A 13,032-nucleotide genomic window follows, 5' to 3' on the forward strand; every position below is an offset into this window, starting at 1 on the left:
TTCACTATATACATTCGTAATTGAAAGACAAATTAAAGAACTATGTATTGTAATATCTGTTGAGATATGGAAACTTTAAACAAAAGGAAAGAAATCAAATTAGCTTGGAGATTAAGTGAGCTTGGAAGCCAAGTTTTACTTAGGGAGCAAGTATTTTATTTTTAGATTGCCTTTGGCTTGAAGGACAAGTTAGCTTGTTCAACAAGTAGCTAGCTTTAATGTTTCACTATAAATAGACCCCTAGCCTCATTGTAATTGTGTGCACGAAAAATATAAAGAAATTCTCCGGTTTGCGCCCGTGAACTAAACTCGTCTCCGTGTTTTCGAGATGGGATATAACCAAGTTAAATCCTTGCGTCATTTAGTTTATGCTTTAGTTTTAATTCGTTTGTCGTTCGTGGATTTAGTGATTGTGATCAACAGTCGGACCTACTGGTGGTTTAAATTCGGGTTTTGATGACGCGAGTGCGAGATAGTTTAGTCTCGGAAACTTCGGGCGATATGAGCTGGATATTTTGGGATGTTGGCTTGTTACAGAAGCTCACGAGGGTGATCTCTCAAGTTTAGGGTTTGGATAACGAGGGGATTACGTCCGGGTTATTATCGACAGTGAGAATTATCAGGGAAGTTTTTTATGCTTGCGGTTTTGAAACGGGAAAACCAAAGGTTTTGGTTGGATATTCCATAGTGTGTGGAATATGCAGGCGGGTTAGAGCTTCTCTCACTAAGGAGATTGGTTGACGAAGGGTGTTGGATAGAACGTGTTCGACCAGTGCTCAGGGTTTTGGGTGATGTTTGGTTCAACAAACGAGCTTTTTCTTTCGGGGTTACCAATTAGGAGTTCTTAGGTGATTGATGGAGTGGATAATCTTGTAAGTCCTGGAACTTGAAGCTTTCAAGATATTGTTGAGAGTGTCGGGAACTCGGAGTGAGTTTAGGAACTGACTGAAGTATCGGGTAAGTGGGAGTTGTAGAGATGGTTGTGCGATATGTTTCTCTTATTTTCATAGTGTTAGTGCATCAATTCCGACTAGATACTCGGATACTTGTTTTTACTCTCCAATGGCAAAGAAATTTGCAACTGATCAGGTGGTACGAAACAGATTCTTCTCGGGTAGCAGCGGTTTATTTTCTTACTCGTACAGTGGGAGCGTGCTTGAGATTGAGAAGATGGGTTCGTGAAATTCATAGCTACGAGGATCAGTGTACCAGCGTGAAAGCGGAAAGTTGAAAGTGTAGATTTCGAGGTTGTGACTGCGTTCTCACTAGAGCCTTGATGAATAGTCTACAAGGGCGTTTGTCAGATTTTCTAATTGCTGGGAAGGAAAATCAGTGATAAACGAAAATTCTGTATGAGGGTGATCATTGACATGTCGCTGACAGGGTTGGCGTGTCTAGAGTGATGAGTTGAGGCAGTTTTGTCTCCTGTTTAAAATTGTGTGATTGAAGTCTCGCACACTTCAATGATGGCGCTGAAATCGAGAGATGACTCAAGCTAGCAACGAAGATCAGATTATTACTCAGCTATTTGAGTGTCAAAAGTCTTCCTTCCCATGGCGTGGAAGTGCGGCGTATCCCGGGTATTTATTCGGCGGTATTCAAATGGAGTTTCATAATCGGGTGATCTAGAGTTGTTGTGGGTGTTTAACACAATTGACAGGTGAAGATTACATTTTGGCGAGTGTAGTTGAAGTACTCTTTATCGAAAGCTGCTAACTTGTTGGTTAGAATGTGCGTTTCTGTGACGATCGCTCCAAATCTATATGGACAAACACATCATTCATTGATTTCATTGCGAGGTATTTGACCTCTATATGATACGTTTTGTAAACATTGCATTCTTTTCAAAAGGTACACAATAAATGAATATCAATTTCTAAGGTTTTCAACGTTTGATGATTTCTACATATAGATAATCACCATAAATAATAGTTTACCATAATACATCTGTTGATAATGAAGTCAAAATAAGATACACGGTGATGATTTTGTGAATGCAAAGTTTTCTTGAATAAAGCATGTATGACTCCATGCACATAGCTTGTATCACATATAAGCAAACAGCGGAAGACTTCTAGAAACCTGAGAATAAACATGCTAACAAGTGTCAACACAAAGGTTGGTGAGTTCATAGTTTTAGTGTTTCGCGTAATCTGTATATAAAAGTGGATCACAAGATTTCAGTTGTTTCATCCAGAAACGTTTATCAATAGATTCTACGTAACAGAGCACCCTGGTAACTAAGCTTTAACGTTATAATGATAAATACCCCATTCGTTTTAATACACGCAAACCAACGTGTCCTAAACTCAAATAACACACGTCCGTTAAAAGGCTAGCGCTCTAGCTCGGACGGGGATGTCAAGCCCTATGGATCCATATACTGTTATTCGAGCCCACCAGTCCATATCCTATGTACTGGCAGCTACTAGTTACCAAAGCTAAGGGATTTTCGGTTCAAACTCAGTGTAGAATTAAGTATGTACTTGTATCCATTGCGTTTAAAATAAATTGCATGTATTCTCAGCCCAAAAATATATATTGCAAAAGCAATTAAAAAGGGAGCAATGAAACTCACCTTAGCAGTACATAAAGTCGTTCACCGAAATGTGACCGAAACTTGGAATACCAAATAACCGTAGATCTCAACCTAGAGAACATATGTTGGTCAATAATTGTCTATCAAGCTAGGTCAGGTCATAGTGTATCACAATCCTAATGCTCGATATAGACATACAAAAGTTATCCAAGTCGTTTCAAAAAGTCAATTTTGACAGTTGTTTAACAAAATGAGACGTACCTTATATAAGGATTCATTTACTCGGTTGGTAATATTCAAAAATCCAATTTATTAATCTCGTAAACAAGTTGTTTAAATCTTAATTGCAGATTCAAAAGCAATTTCAATTAACGTCAATCATAATTCAGTTGATCATATCTTTTAATCCGTTCATCGAAACTATTCGATATCTAAATGAAAAGTCATTGATTTTTCGCCAGCTTTCCAAAAACATGCATATCATATACCTTTTACCAGTAATATATGTATTTAATTCGTGATTCATCATAAACTGTTTAACAACAAAATTTAGCATACAAGCATGTATAAATATATATATACTCGAGCACTAGACATGGATACACAATTAATATATAAAAGATAAAATATGAGTGCTTACGTATCAATATTGAGATTCAATATTGTAGGAAAGTAGGTAGATGCAACGGAGATGATAAACACTAGGTTTGATTCACAAATATACCCCCGAACATTACCCATAACCTCCTTGGCAATAACCCATAATTTTATTAGCTCTATCTCGCTTGAAAACCATTTTGAAAGTGACACGCTCATAACCTCGTCGTAGTATTTTATGTATAATACTAATTAATAATATTAATAATAATAAGATTAATAATAATATTAATCTTAATAATAATAATAATAATAATAATAATAATAATAATAATAATAATAATAATAATAATAATAAAAAATGGAGTAATATATGATGTGTGAAATCTAAGCCAAAAATCGAGCAATTTATAGAATCTTTTCTGAAAAAGTACCCCATGCGATCGCATGGGATTTGTGCTTCAAGGCCATGCGATCGCATGGCCCTCTGATCCAGCTCACCAACTTTTGTTTTCTTGTTTGTCGACATATTTATTTATTAATATATAATATATATAATTTATATTAATTAATTATATATTATATTATATTCTCGTACATAGTTGACTTGAAATTTTCGTTCCGAGGTCTCGTACGTTGTCACTCGACTTATGCCCCGGTTTCGGTTTCTCGAACGCATTTTCATATGCTTAGAAAACTATCACTTTACGTTTCGTGACTCGTACCTTTGTCAAAATATAGTCTTAAATTATCAATAAACTATACCACTCAAAGTATATCTTAATCTTTCGAGTGTTTTGGTCATTTACTTCTATAAATCATTGTCTCGTTATTTATTAATATAATAGTATTTATCAAATGTTTCATAACCAAATTAATATCTATTCTCAATATTTATAAACACGTTTTAAAATACATCTCACAAGTTATTCATATACTTAATTCTAACAGTTAATATTCTTTATTTTTGTATATGTCCAAATTACATTATTTAAACAAACACACTTAATTAACCAATTCTATTATATCGAAAAATGTTTTCGCACGTTCGAAACACAATCAATTAAATATTATGCAGTTTAGTTTACCACTAACTTTTGTCATCAAACACTTTACCATTTATTCCGAATACCGTTAAAAAGGAATAAATTCTCAAATCAGTGTGGACCTCACAACAGAGACCTAATAAATATCTTTTAATTCAATTGTTTGACATAATATTTTAACTTCGCAGTTGAATATATTAATCAGATAATCAAACCAATAAGTTTAATGCACATTATCATTTACTTAACACTTTGTTACGTTTTCAGGTTATAGTATATGTATCTATTTACATATAATTGTTCGTGAATCGTCGAGAACAACCGAAAGGTATTTGAATAGTTTAAAAATTTTGAGATTCAGTTTTACAGACTTTGCTTATTGTGTAGAAAATATTAATCATACAAAGATTAAGTTTAAATTTGGTCAGAAATTTTCGGGTCATCACGGTACCTACCCGTTAAAGAAATTTCGTCCCGAAATTTGAGTGAGGTCGTCATGACTAACAATAAAAATGTTTTCATGTCGTATATGAGTCGATAAATAGAGTTTTATCACCGTTGAATAATATGGATAAAACAATCCAATTACTTGAAGCGTATGAGAGAAGTTATTGTAATAGAGTGAAATGGAGAATAGAGATTCGTATTATCTTTTGACGTAGTAACGATTGATTTTCGGAATTTAAGGAATAGAAAATCTTCATAATCTAAATAAGATTTGGTTCTTCGAATTTTAAGGAAATTAAGATTTCCTTTGATTAAATGCGTAATCTGCCTCGATTGCTATGTCTGATATTTCGCTATAAATTAACCACTTCCGTTTCATTATTTTCATCACTCCTACATCTCCTTCCTCATTTCATACTTCCAAAAGATTGTGAAATGCTTCATCCAGTTCTGATTCCTGATATACTCCTAACCTTCATATCTGTTATTCTTCTCTTTCATTTACCACCGGAGGATTTTATTTACTTTCACTTTTATCTTGGGGTTATAGTGTTATTAATTTTCCCGTGTCTTTACGTTGCAATACATATTGATATACACGGTTTGTAAATTTTTGGGGTTGTTATCGGGCTTTTATTCTCCTTTATATTTCAGAACTCTATGCTTTCGATTTCTCTTCCCGACCTTAGGTCAAGCGAATAATGGTCCGGAATTCGTAGGTATGGATTTCGGAATGAACATAGTTAATGTTCTAAGAAAGAAATTGTAATAACATGATCTTGATTTGTCAAATTACCAGAATATTCGGAAAAGACCGAATCATCAAGAAATATATTTTCTTGATATATTTAGAGGTTAAATAGAATGAAAGAGTTATGTAACATGGTTCATGATGAGGGTGGGATCTGTGAACCTTTATCACGTTCCATTAGAAACTCAGCATGACTTACTGTAATATAATCACGTTGATCAGGTGTCATTATATTATACTAATTCATGCTTCAGTTCCCAACACTACTTCAAAACATCCATTTTTTCGAATTTTTCAGATTTTAGAAACTAAAATAGTTTCTTTTATGTCATAACACAGATAACGCGAAGAGATGAATGATTTCAAATAAGAATGGTTATGAAAATATCTTCAGAAATATCAAGGATATTTATAATGAAAGATATGATGATATCTTAGAATATTTGAGATAATAATGATGATGAAGAATATTGTTCGCGAAGGTTTTAGAGTAAGGAGCAAGGTATTTACTAAGGATTTCAGTAGACACTGAATCATTTGGATTCTTTGAAGGCAGGTTCAGTCTTTGTGATTTATCCACAGCCTCCTTCATACTTTGCTCAATCCATTTTCCAGTTTCAAACCTTCTCTTTTTCTCAGCTTTACCACCATACTATTCTTTATCATCAAACTTTTGACTGTTAAGTTCGTTTACAGTTTTTGCTGCTTCATCAACATTGTTCCAATTTCAGAGAAATAGTTCATAGTTTGGGATGTTTTTCAGAAACTTCACATTCAAAGTATGTAAGTCTAGAAGATAGATATTATATGTATATATATATATAATTAATGGGGTAGAATTGCTGCGATATTCGAAATACTGATTGCTAATTCCCGGTAGTTGGTATGGCAATTACCGTTACAAGACGTGGATGAGTACATGATAGGGTTTCAATGAGTATAAGGATTTTTCGAAAGGTCAAAGATCAATGGAGTTGTTGGTAAATTTACTGCTAATGTGGTGGAACATGAAATGTTCCTCAGTAACAAAAACGTATATGCCAAAGTTACAAGTCTGAAATGTCGTCGTTGACTGGTTGAATGGTTGATAATACTGGATACTTTGAAAAGAATTGCAAGGTTATTTTCGGTAAAAACAATGCTAATGGATCTTGCACAGATTTAAAGTCAAAGTATAGCTTTGAAAGATGTAGAGATCTAAGAATGATGTCACCGGTTCAGAGTTATGACTTGGATTCTGATCCGTCAATATCAGAATATGTAATTGAATTTGTATGAAAATGATTGTATATTGTTGTGAGCATTGTTAATAATTTTTGAATCAAAGCTGAAGAATGTATAGTGTAACATATTAATTGCGAACTTATATATTTCTCGGGTATTACCTACCCGTTAAAGATTTCACAATTAATACTTTGTACAAAAGAATTTTTATTACCGTCTTTATGAAAATATATGTATGTATATTTTCTTCAGATGTAATACATATTTAATGAGTTAATATCATATTTGTAGTGACCCGAACTTTTCCATGTTTATATATATTAAATGAAATTGATATTTACATGATTAAGTGTTTCCAACATGTTAAGCAATCAAACTTATTAAGACTTGATTAATTGGAATAGGTTTCATATAGACAAATGACCACCCAAGTTGACCGGTGATTCACGAACGTTAAAACTTGTAAAAACTATACGATGACATATATATGGTTATATATATAGTTAACATGATTTTATTATAAGTATGTATCTCATTAGGTATTTTAACAATGAGTTATATACATAAAAATGAGACTATTAAATTAAGAAACTCGAAAACGATATATATAACGATTATCATTATAACGTCTTACTAGGTACATATGAATCATATTAAGATATTGATACACTTGGTTAATTATGTTAAATGATAAGTAAATATATCATTAAGTGTATTAACAATGAACTACATATGTAAAAATAAGACTACTAACTTAATGATTTTGAAACGAGATATATATGTAACGATTATCGTTGTAACGACATTTAATGTATATAGATCATATTAAGAGATATTCGTACATCATAATATCATGATAATATAATAATTTAAAATCTCATTTGATATTATAAACATTGGGTTAACAACATTTAACAAGATCGTTAACCGAAAGGTTTCAAAACAACATTTACATGTAACGACTAACGATGACTTAACGACTCAGTTAAAATGTATATACATGTAGTGTTTTAATATGTATTCATACACTTTTGAAAGACTTCAAGACACTTATCAAAATACTTCTACTTAACAAAAATGCTTACAATTACATCCTCGTTCAGTTTCATCAACAAATATACTCGTATGCACCCGTATTCGTACTCGTATAATACACAGCTTTTAGATGTATGTACTATTGGTATATACACTCCAATGATCAGCTCTTAGCAGACCATGTGAGTCACCTAACACATGTGGGAACCATCATTTGGCAACTAGCATGAAATATCTCATAAAATTACAAAAATATGAGTAATCATTCATGACTTATTTACATGAAAACAAAATTACATATCCTTTATATCTAATCCATACACTAACGACCAAAAACACCTACAAACACTTTCATTCTTCAATTTTCTTCATCTAATTGATCTCTCTCAAGTTCTATCTTCAAGTTCTAAGTGTTCTTCATAAATTCCAAAAGTTCTAGTTTAATAAAATCAAGAATACTTCCAAGATTGCAAGTTTACTTCTAAGTTTTCTAAATCCATTCCAAGTAATCATCCAAGATCAAGAAACCTTTGTTACTTACAGTATGTTATCTTTCTAATACAAGGTAATAATCATATTCAAACTTTAATTCAATTTCTATAACTATAACAATCTTATTTCGAGTGGAAATCTTACTTGAAATTGTTTTCGTGTCATGATTCTGCTTCAAGAACTTTCAAGCCATCCAAGGATCCTTTGAAGCTAAATCCATTTTTCTCATTTCCAGTAGGTTTATCCAAGGAACTTGAGGTAGTAAGGATGTTCATAACATCATTCGATTCATACATAAAAAGCTGTCTTATTCAACGTTATAAACTTGTAATCACTAGAACATAGTTTAGTTAATTCTAAACTTGTTCGCAAATAAAGTTATTCCTTCTAACTAGACTTTTAAAATCAACTAAACACATGTTCTATATCTATATGATATGCTAACTTAATGATTTAAAACCCGAAAACACGATAAACACCATAAAGCTGGATATACGCCGTCGTAGTAAAACCGGGGGCTGTTTTGGTTGGGATAATTAAAAGCTAAGAAGAACTTTGATTTAAAAGCTATACTTCTGGAAAAATGATTTTTCTTATGAGCATGAAACTATATCCAAAAATCATGGTTAAACTCAAAGTGAAAGTATGTTTTTCAAAATGGTCATCAAGATGTCGTTCTTTCGACGGAAATGACTACCTCTTTCAAAAATGACTTGTAACTTGTATTTCTGACTATAAACTTATACTTTTTCTATTTAGATTCATAAATTTAATTTCAATACGAAACCGTGGCCACTGGAATCACTCAAAACGGATTAGAAACGAAGAAATGGCGAGTAAAACAAGATTGATAAAAACTACTCATTTTACCTACGTGAAAGTTAGTAATAAATCTATTCCAACCATAACCTAATCAACTTATATTGTATATTATGTAATCTTGAGATACCATAGACACATATACAATATTTCGACCTATCATGTCGACCCATCTATATATATATTGCGGAACAACCATAGACACTCTATATGTGAATGTTGGAGTTAGCTATACAGGGTTGAGGTTGATTCCAAAATATATATATAGTTTGAGTTGTGATCAATACTGAGATACGTATACACTGGGTCGTGGATTGATTCAAGATAATATTTATCGATTTATTTCTGTACATCTAACTGTGGACAACTAGTTGTAGGTTACTAACGAGGACAGCTGACTTAATAAACTTAAAACATCAAAATGTATTTAAAGTATTGTAAATATATTTTGAACATACTTTGATATATATGTATATATTGTTATAGGTTCGTGAATCAACCAGTGGCCAAGTCTTACTTCCCGACGAAGTAAAAATCTGTGAAAGTGAGTTATAGCCCCACTTTTAAAATCTAATATTTTTGGGATGAGAATACATGCAGGTTTTATAAATGATTTAAAAAATAGACACAAGTACGTGAAACTACATTCTATGGTTGAATTATCGAAATCGAATATGCCCCTTTTTATTAAGTCTGGTAATCTAAGAATTAGGGAACAGACACCCTAATTGACGCGAATCCTAAAGATAGATCTATTGGGCCTAACAAACCCCATCCAAAGTACCGGATGCTTTAGTACTTCGAAATTTATATCATATCCGAAGGGTGTCCCGGAATGATGGGGATATTCTTATATATGCATCTTGTTAATGTCGGTTACCAGGTGTTCACCATATGAATGATTTTTATCTCTATGTATGGGATGTGTATTGAAATAAGAAATCTTGTGGTCTATTGTTACGATTTGATATATATAGGTTAAACCTATAACTCACCAACATTTTTGTTGATGTTTAAAGCATGTTTATTCTCAGGTGAATACTAAGAGCTTCCGCTGTTGCATACTAAAATAAGGACAAGATTTGGAGTCCATGTTTGTATGATATTGTGTAAAAACTGCATTCAAGAAACTGATTTCGATGTAACATATTTGTATTGTAAACCATTATGTAATGGTCGTATGTAAACAGGATATTTTAGATTATCATTATTTGATAATCTACGTAAAGCTTTTTAAACCTTTATTTATGAAATAAAGGTTATGGTTTGTTTTAAAAATGAATGCAGTCTTTGGAAAAACGTCTCATATAGAGGTCAAAACCTCGCAACGAAATCAATTAATATGGAACGTTTTTAATCAATAAGAACGGGACATTTCAATATTAAGCTCATTTAATTTTCGGCTTGACTTAGAAATGATTAATCTCTAAAACATTAAAGATTACATAATCTTTGCGGAGTATTTCGCTAATGTAATCGATACTTCATTATTTATTCTTATTCCTCGGTGAAGGATGTTGATGCTCGTGGAATTTTTGTGAACCTTATAGGGCACAGATGATGTTTTCTGGAAAGTTTCGAGTACATCAAAAATGAAAATGTAAAATCAATTATGTAATTGAATAATACACTTGGTTTATTATGAAATGGAATTCATTAAGTTAAAACAGGGATTGTAGTTAACAATGGTTAAGTTGTTAAGGAAGGATGTACATCATTGCATATTAGTAATATGAACTAACCGAGTAGTACCTACCAGTTAAGATTCACACGTAATAGCTTAGTACGAAAAGATTTATTTTGATTTCAAAATTCATATATATTAAATATACATAAAATTTCTTCAGGGAAAATGAGTTAATACTTCATCGGTTATTGTTGCTGATATTTCTTGGTAACTACGATACGTATGACGTTGATGTTCAAGGTACATATTGTGATGTTGAGGCTTGCGGTGCGGATGTTGTTGGTGGTGGTAATGGTACTGTTGGTGTTGTTGTCGGTGGTACTGTTGATGTCGGTGATTCTGCTGGTGCTTGTAACCTTTGCACCATATTCTCCAAAGCCACTACCCGAGCGCGAAGCTCGTTGACTTCTTCTACAACACCGGGATGATTGGCGGTTCGGACGAGCGGATGAATAAGATCCAGAATTTGAGAGAGTATATGATCATGACGAGATATTCTGGAGATGAGAGAGAAAATGGTATTACAAACAGGTTCGCTGGTAAGTGCTTCAGGTTCTTCGCCAAGAGGGCAATGTGGTGGATGGAAGGGATCGCCTTCTTCTTGTCTCCAATAATTAAGTAGGCTACGAACCCATCCCCAATTCATCCAAAATAGGTGATGGCTGATTGGTTGATCCATTCCGGTTACACTTTCTTCAGAGTTCAGGTGAATATCCATATCGGAATAGCTGTCGGAATTTAAGGAATTTGAACTAGATACGGGATCCATCTTGTATAATTAGAGAGATGATTTTTGATATGAAATAGATTATAGAATTTAGATTGGTACTCTTCAATACATAATTTATATATGTATATATAATACCAAAATCCCGTAAATTACGGAGAAATTTTCGGAAGATGGCAGTCAAAGTTTACTGTAATAGATATGCCAAGATATGAATTTTGTCTATACACTATCTATGCAATCAATGCAATAAGACGCGTTTAGACTTAAGATGATAGACAGGTAATTTCTGACAAGAAATGATAAGCAAAACTTTTGACATGCAGACACAGTCGAAGTCCAGACTTACTAATGCATCCTAACAACTATCAGTTAGACACACTTATGCAAGACCTGATTCACTAGGACCAACGCTCTGATACCAACTGTGACGATCACTCCAAATCTATATGGACGAACACGTCATTTATTGATTTTATTGCGAGGTATTTGACCTCTATATGATACGTTTTGTAAACATTGCATTCTTTTCAAAAGGTACACAATAAATGAATATCAATTTCTAAGGTTTTCAACGTTTGATGATTTCTACATATAGACAATCACCATAAATAATAGTTTACCATAATACATCTGTTGATAATGAAGTCAAAATAAGATACACGGTGATAATTTTTTGAATGCAAAGTTTTCTTGAATAAAGCATGTATGACTCCATGCACATATCTTGTATCACATATAATCAAACAGTGAAAGACTTCTAGAAACCTGAGAATAAACATGCTAACAAGTGTCAACACAAAGGTTGGTAAGTTCATAGTTGTAGTGTTTCGCGTAATCTGTATATAAAAGTGGATCACAAGATTTCAGTTGTTTCATCCAGAAACATTTATCAATAGATTCTACGTAACAAAGCAACCTGGTAACTAAGCTTTAACGTTATAATGATAAATACCCCATTCGTTTTAATACACGCAAACCAACGTGTCCTAAACTCAAATAACACACGTCCGTTAAAAGGCTAGCGCTCTAGCTCGGACGGGGATGTCAAGCCCTATGGATCCATATACTGTTATTCGCGCCCACCAGTCCATATCCTATGTACTAGATACTACTAGTTACAAAAGGTAAGGGATTTTCGGTTCAAACTCAGTGTAGAATTAAGTATGTACTTGTATCCATTGCATTTAAAATAAATTGCATGTATTCTCAGCCCAAAAATATATATTGCAAAAGCAATTAAAAAGGGAGCAATGAAACTCACCTTAGCGGTACATAAAGTCGTTCACCGAAATGTGACTGAAACTTGGAATACCAAATAACCGTAGATCTCAACCTAGAGAACATATGTTGGTCAATAATTGTCTATCAAGCTAGGTCAGATCATAGTGTATCACAATCCTAATGCTAGATATCGACATACAAAAGTTATCCAAAGTCGTTTCAAAAAGTCAATTTTGACAGTTGTTTAACAAAATGAGATGTACCTTATATAAGGATTCATTTACTCGGTTGGTAATATTCAAAAATCCAATTTATCAATCTTAAACAAGTTGTTTAAATCTTAATTGTAGATTCAAAAGCAATTTCAATTAACGTCAATCATAATTCAGTTGATCATATCTTTTAATCCGTTCATCGAAACTATTCGATATCTAAATGAAAAGT

The sequence above is a fragment of the Rutidosis leptorrhynchoides genome, chromosome 2, assembly GCF_046630445.1.
Source record: "Rutidosis leptorrhynchoides isolate AG116_Rl617_1_P2 chromosome 2, CSIRO_AGI_Rlap_v1, whole genome shotgun sequence".
Classification (NCBI taxonomy): Eukaryota; Viridiplantae; Streptophyta; class Magnoliopsida; order Asterales; family Asteraceae; genus Rutidosis; species Rutidosis leptorrhynchoides.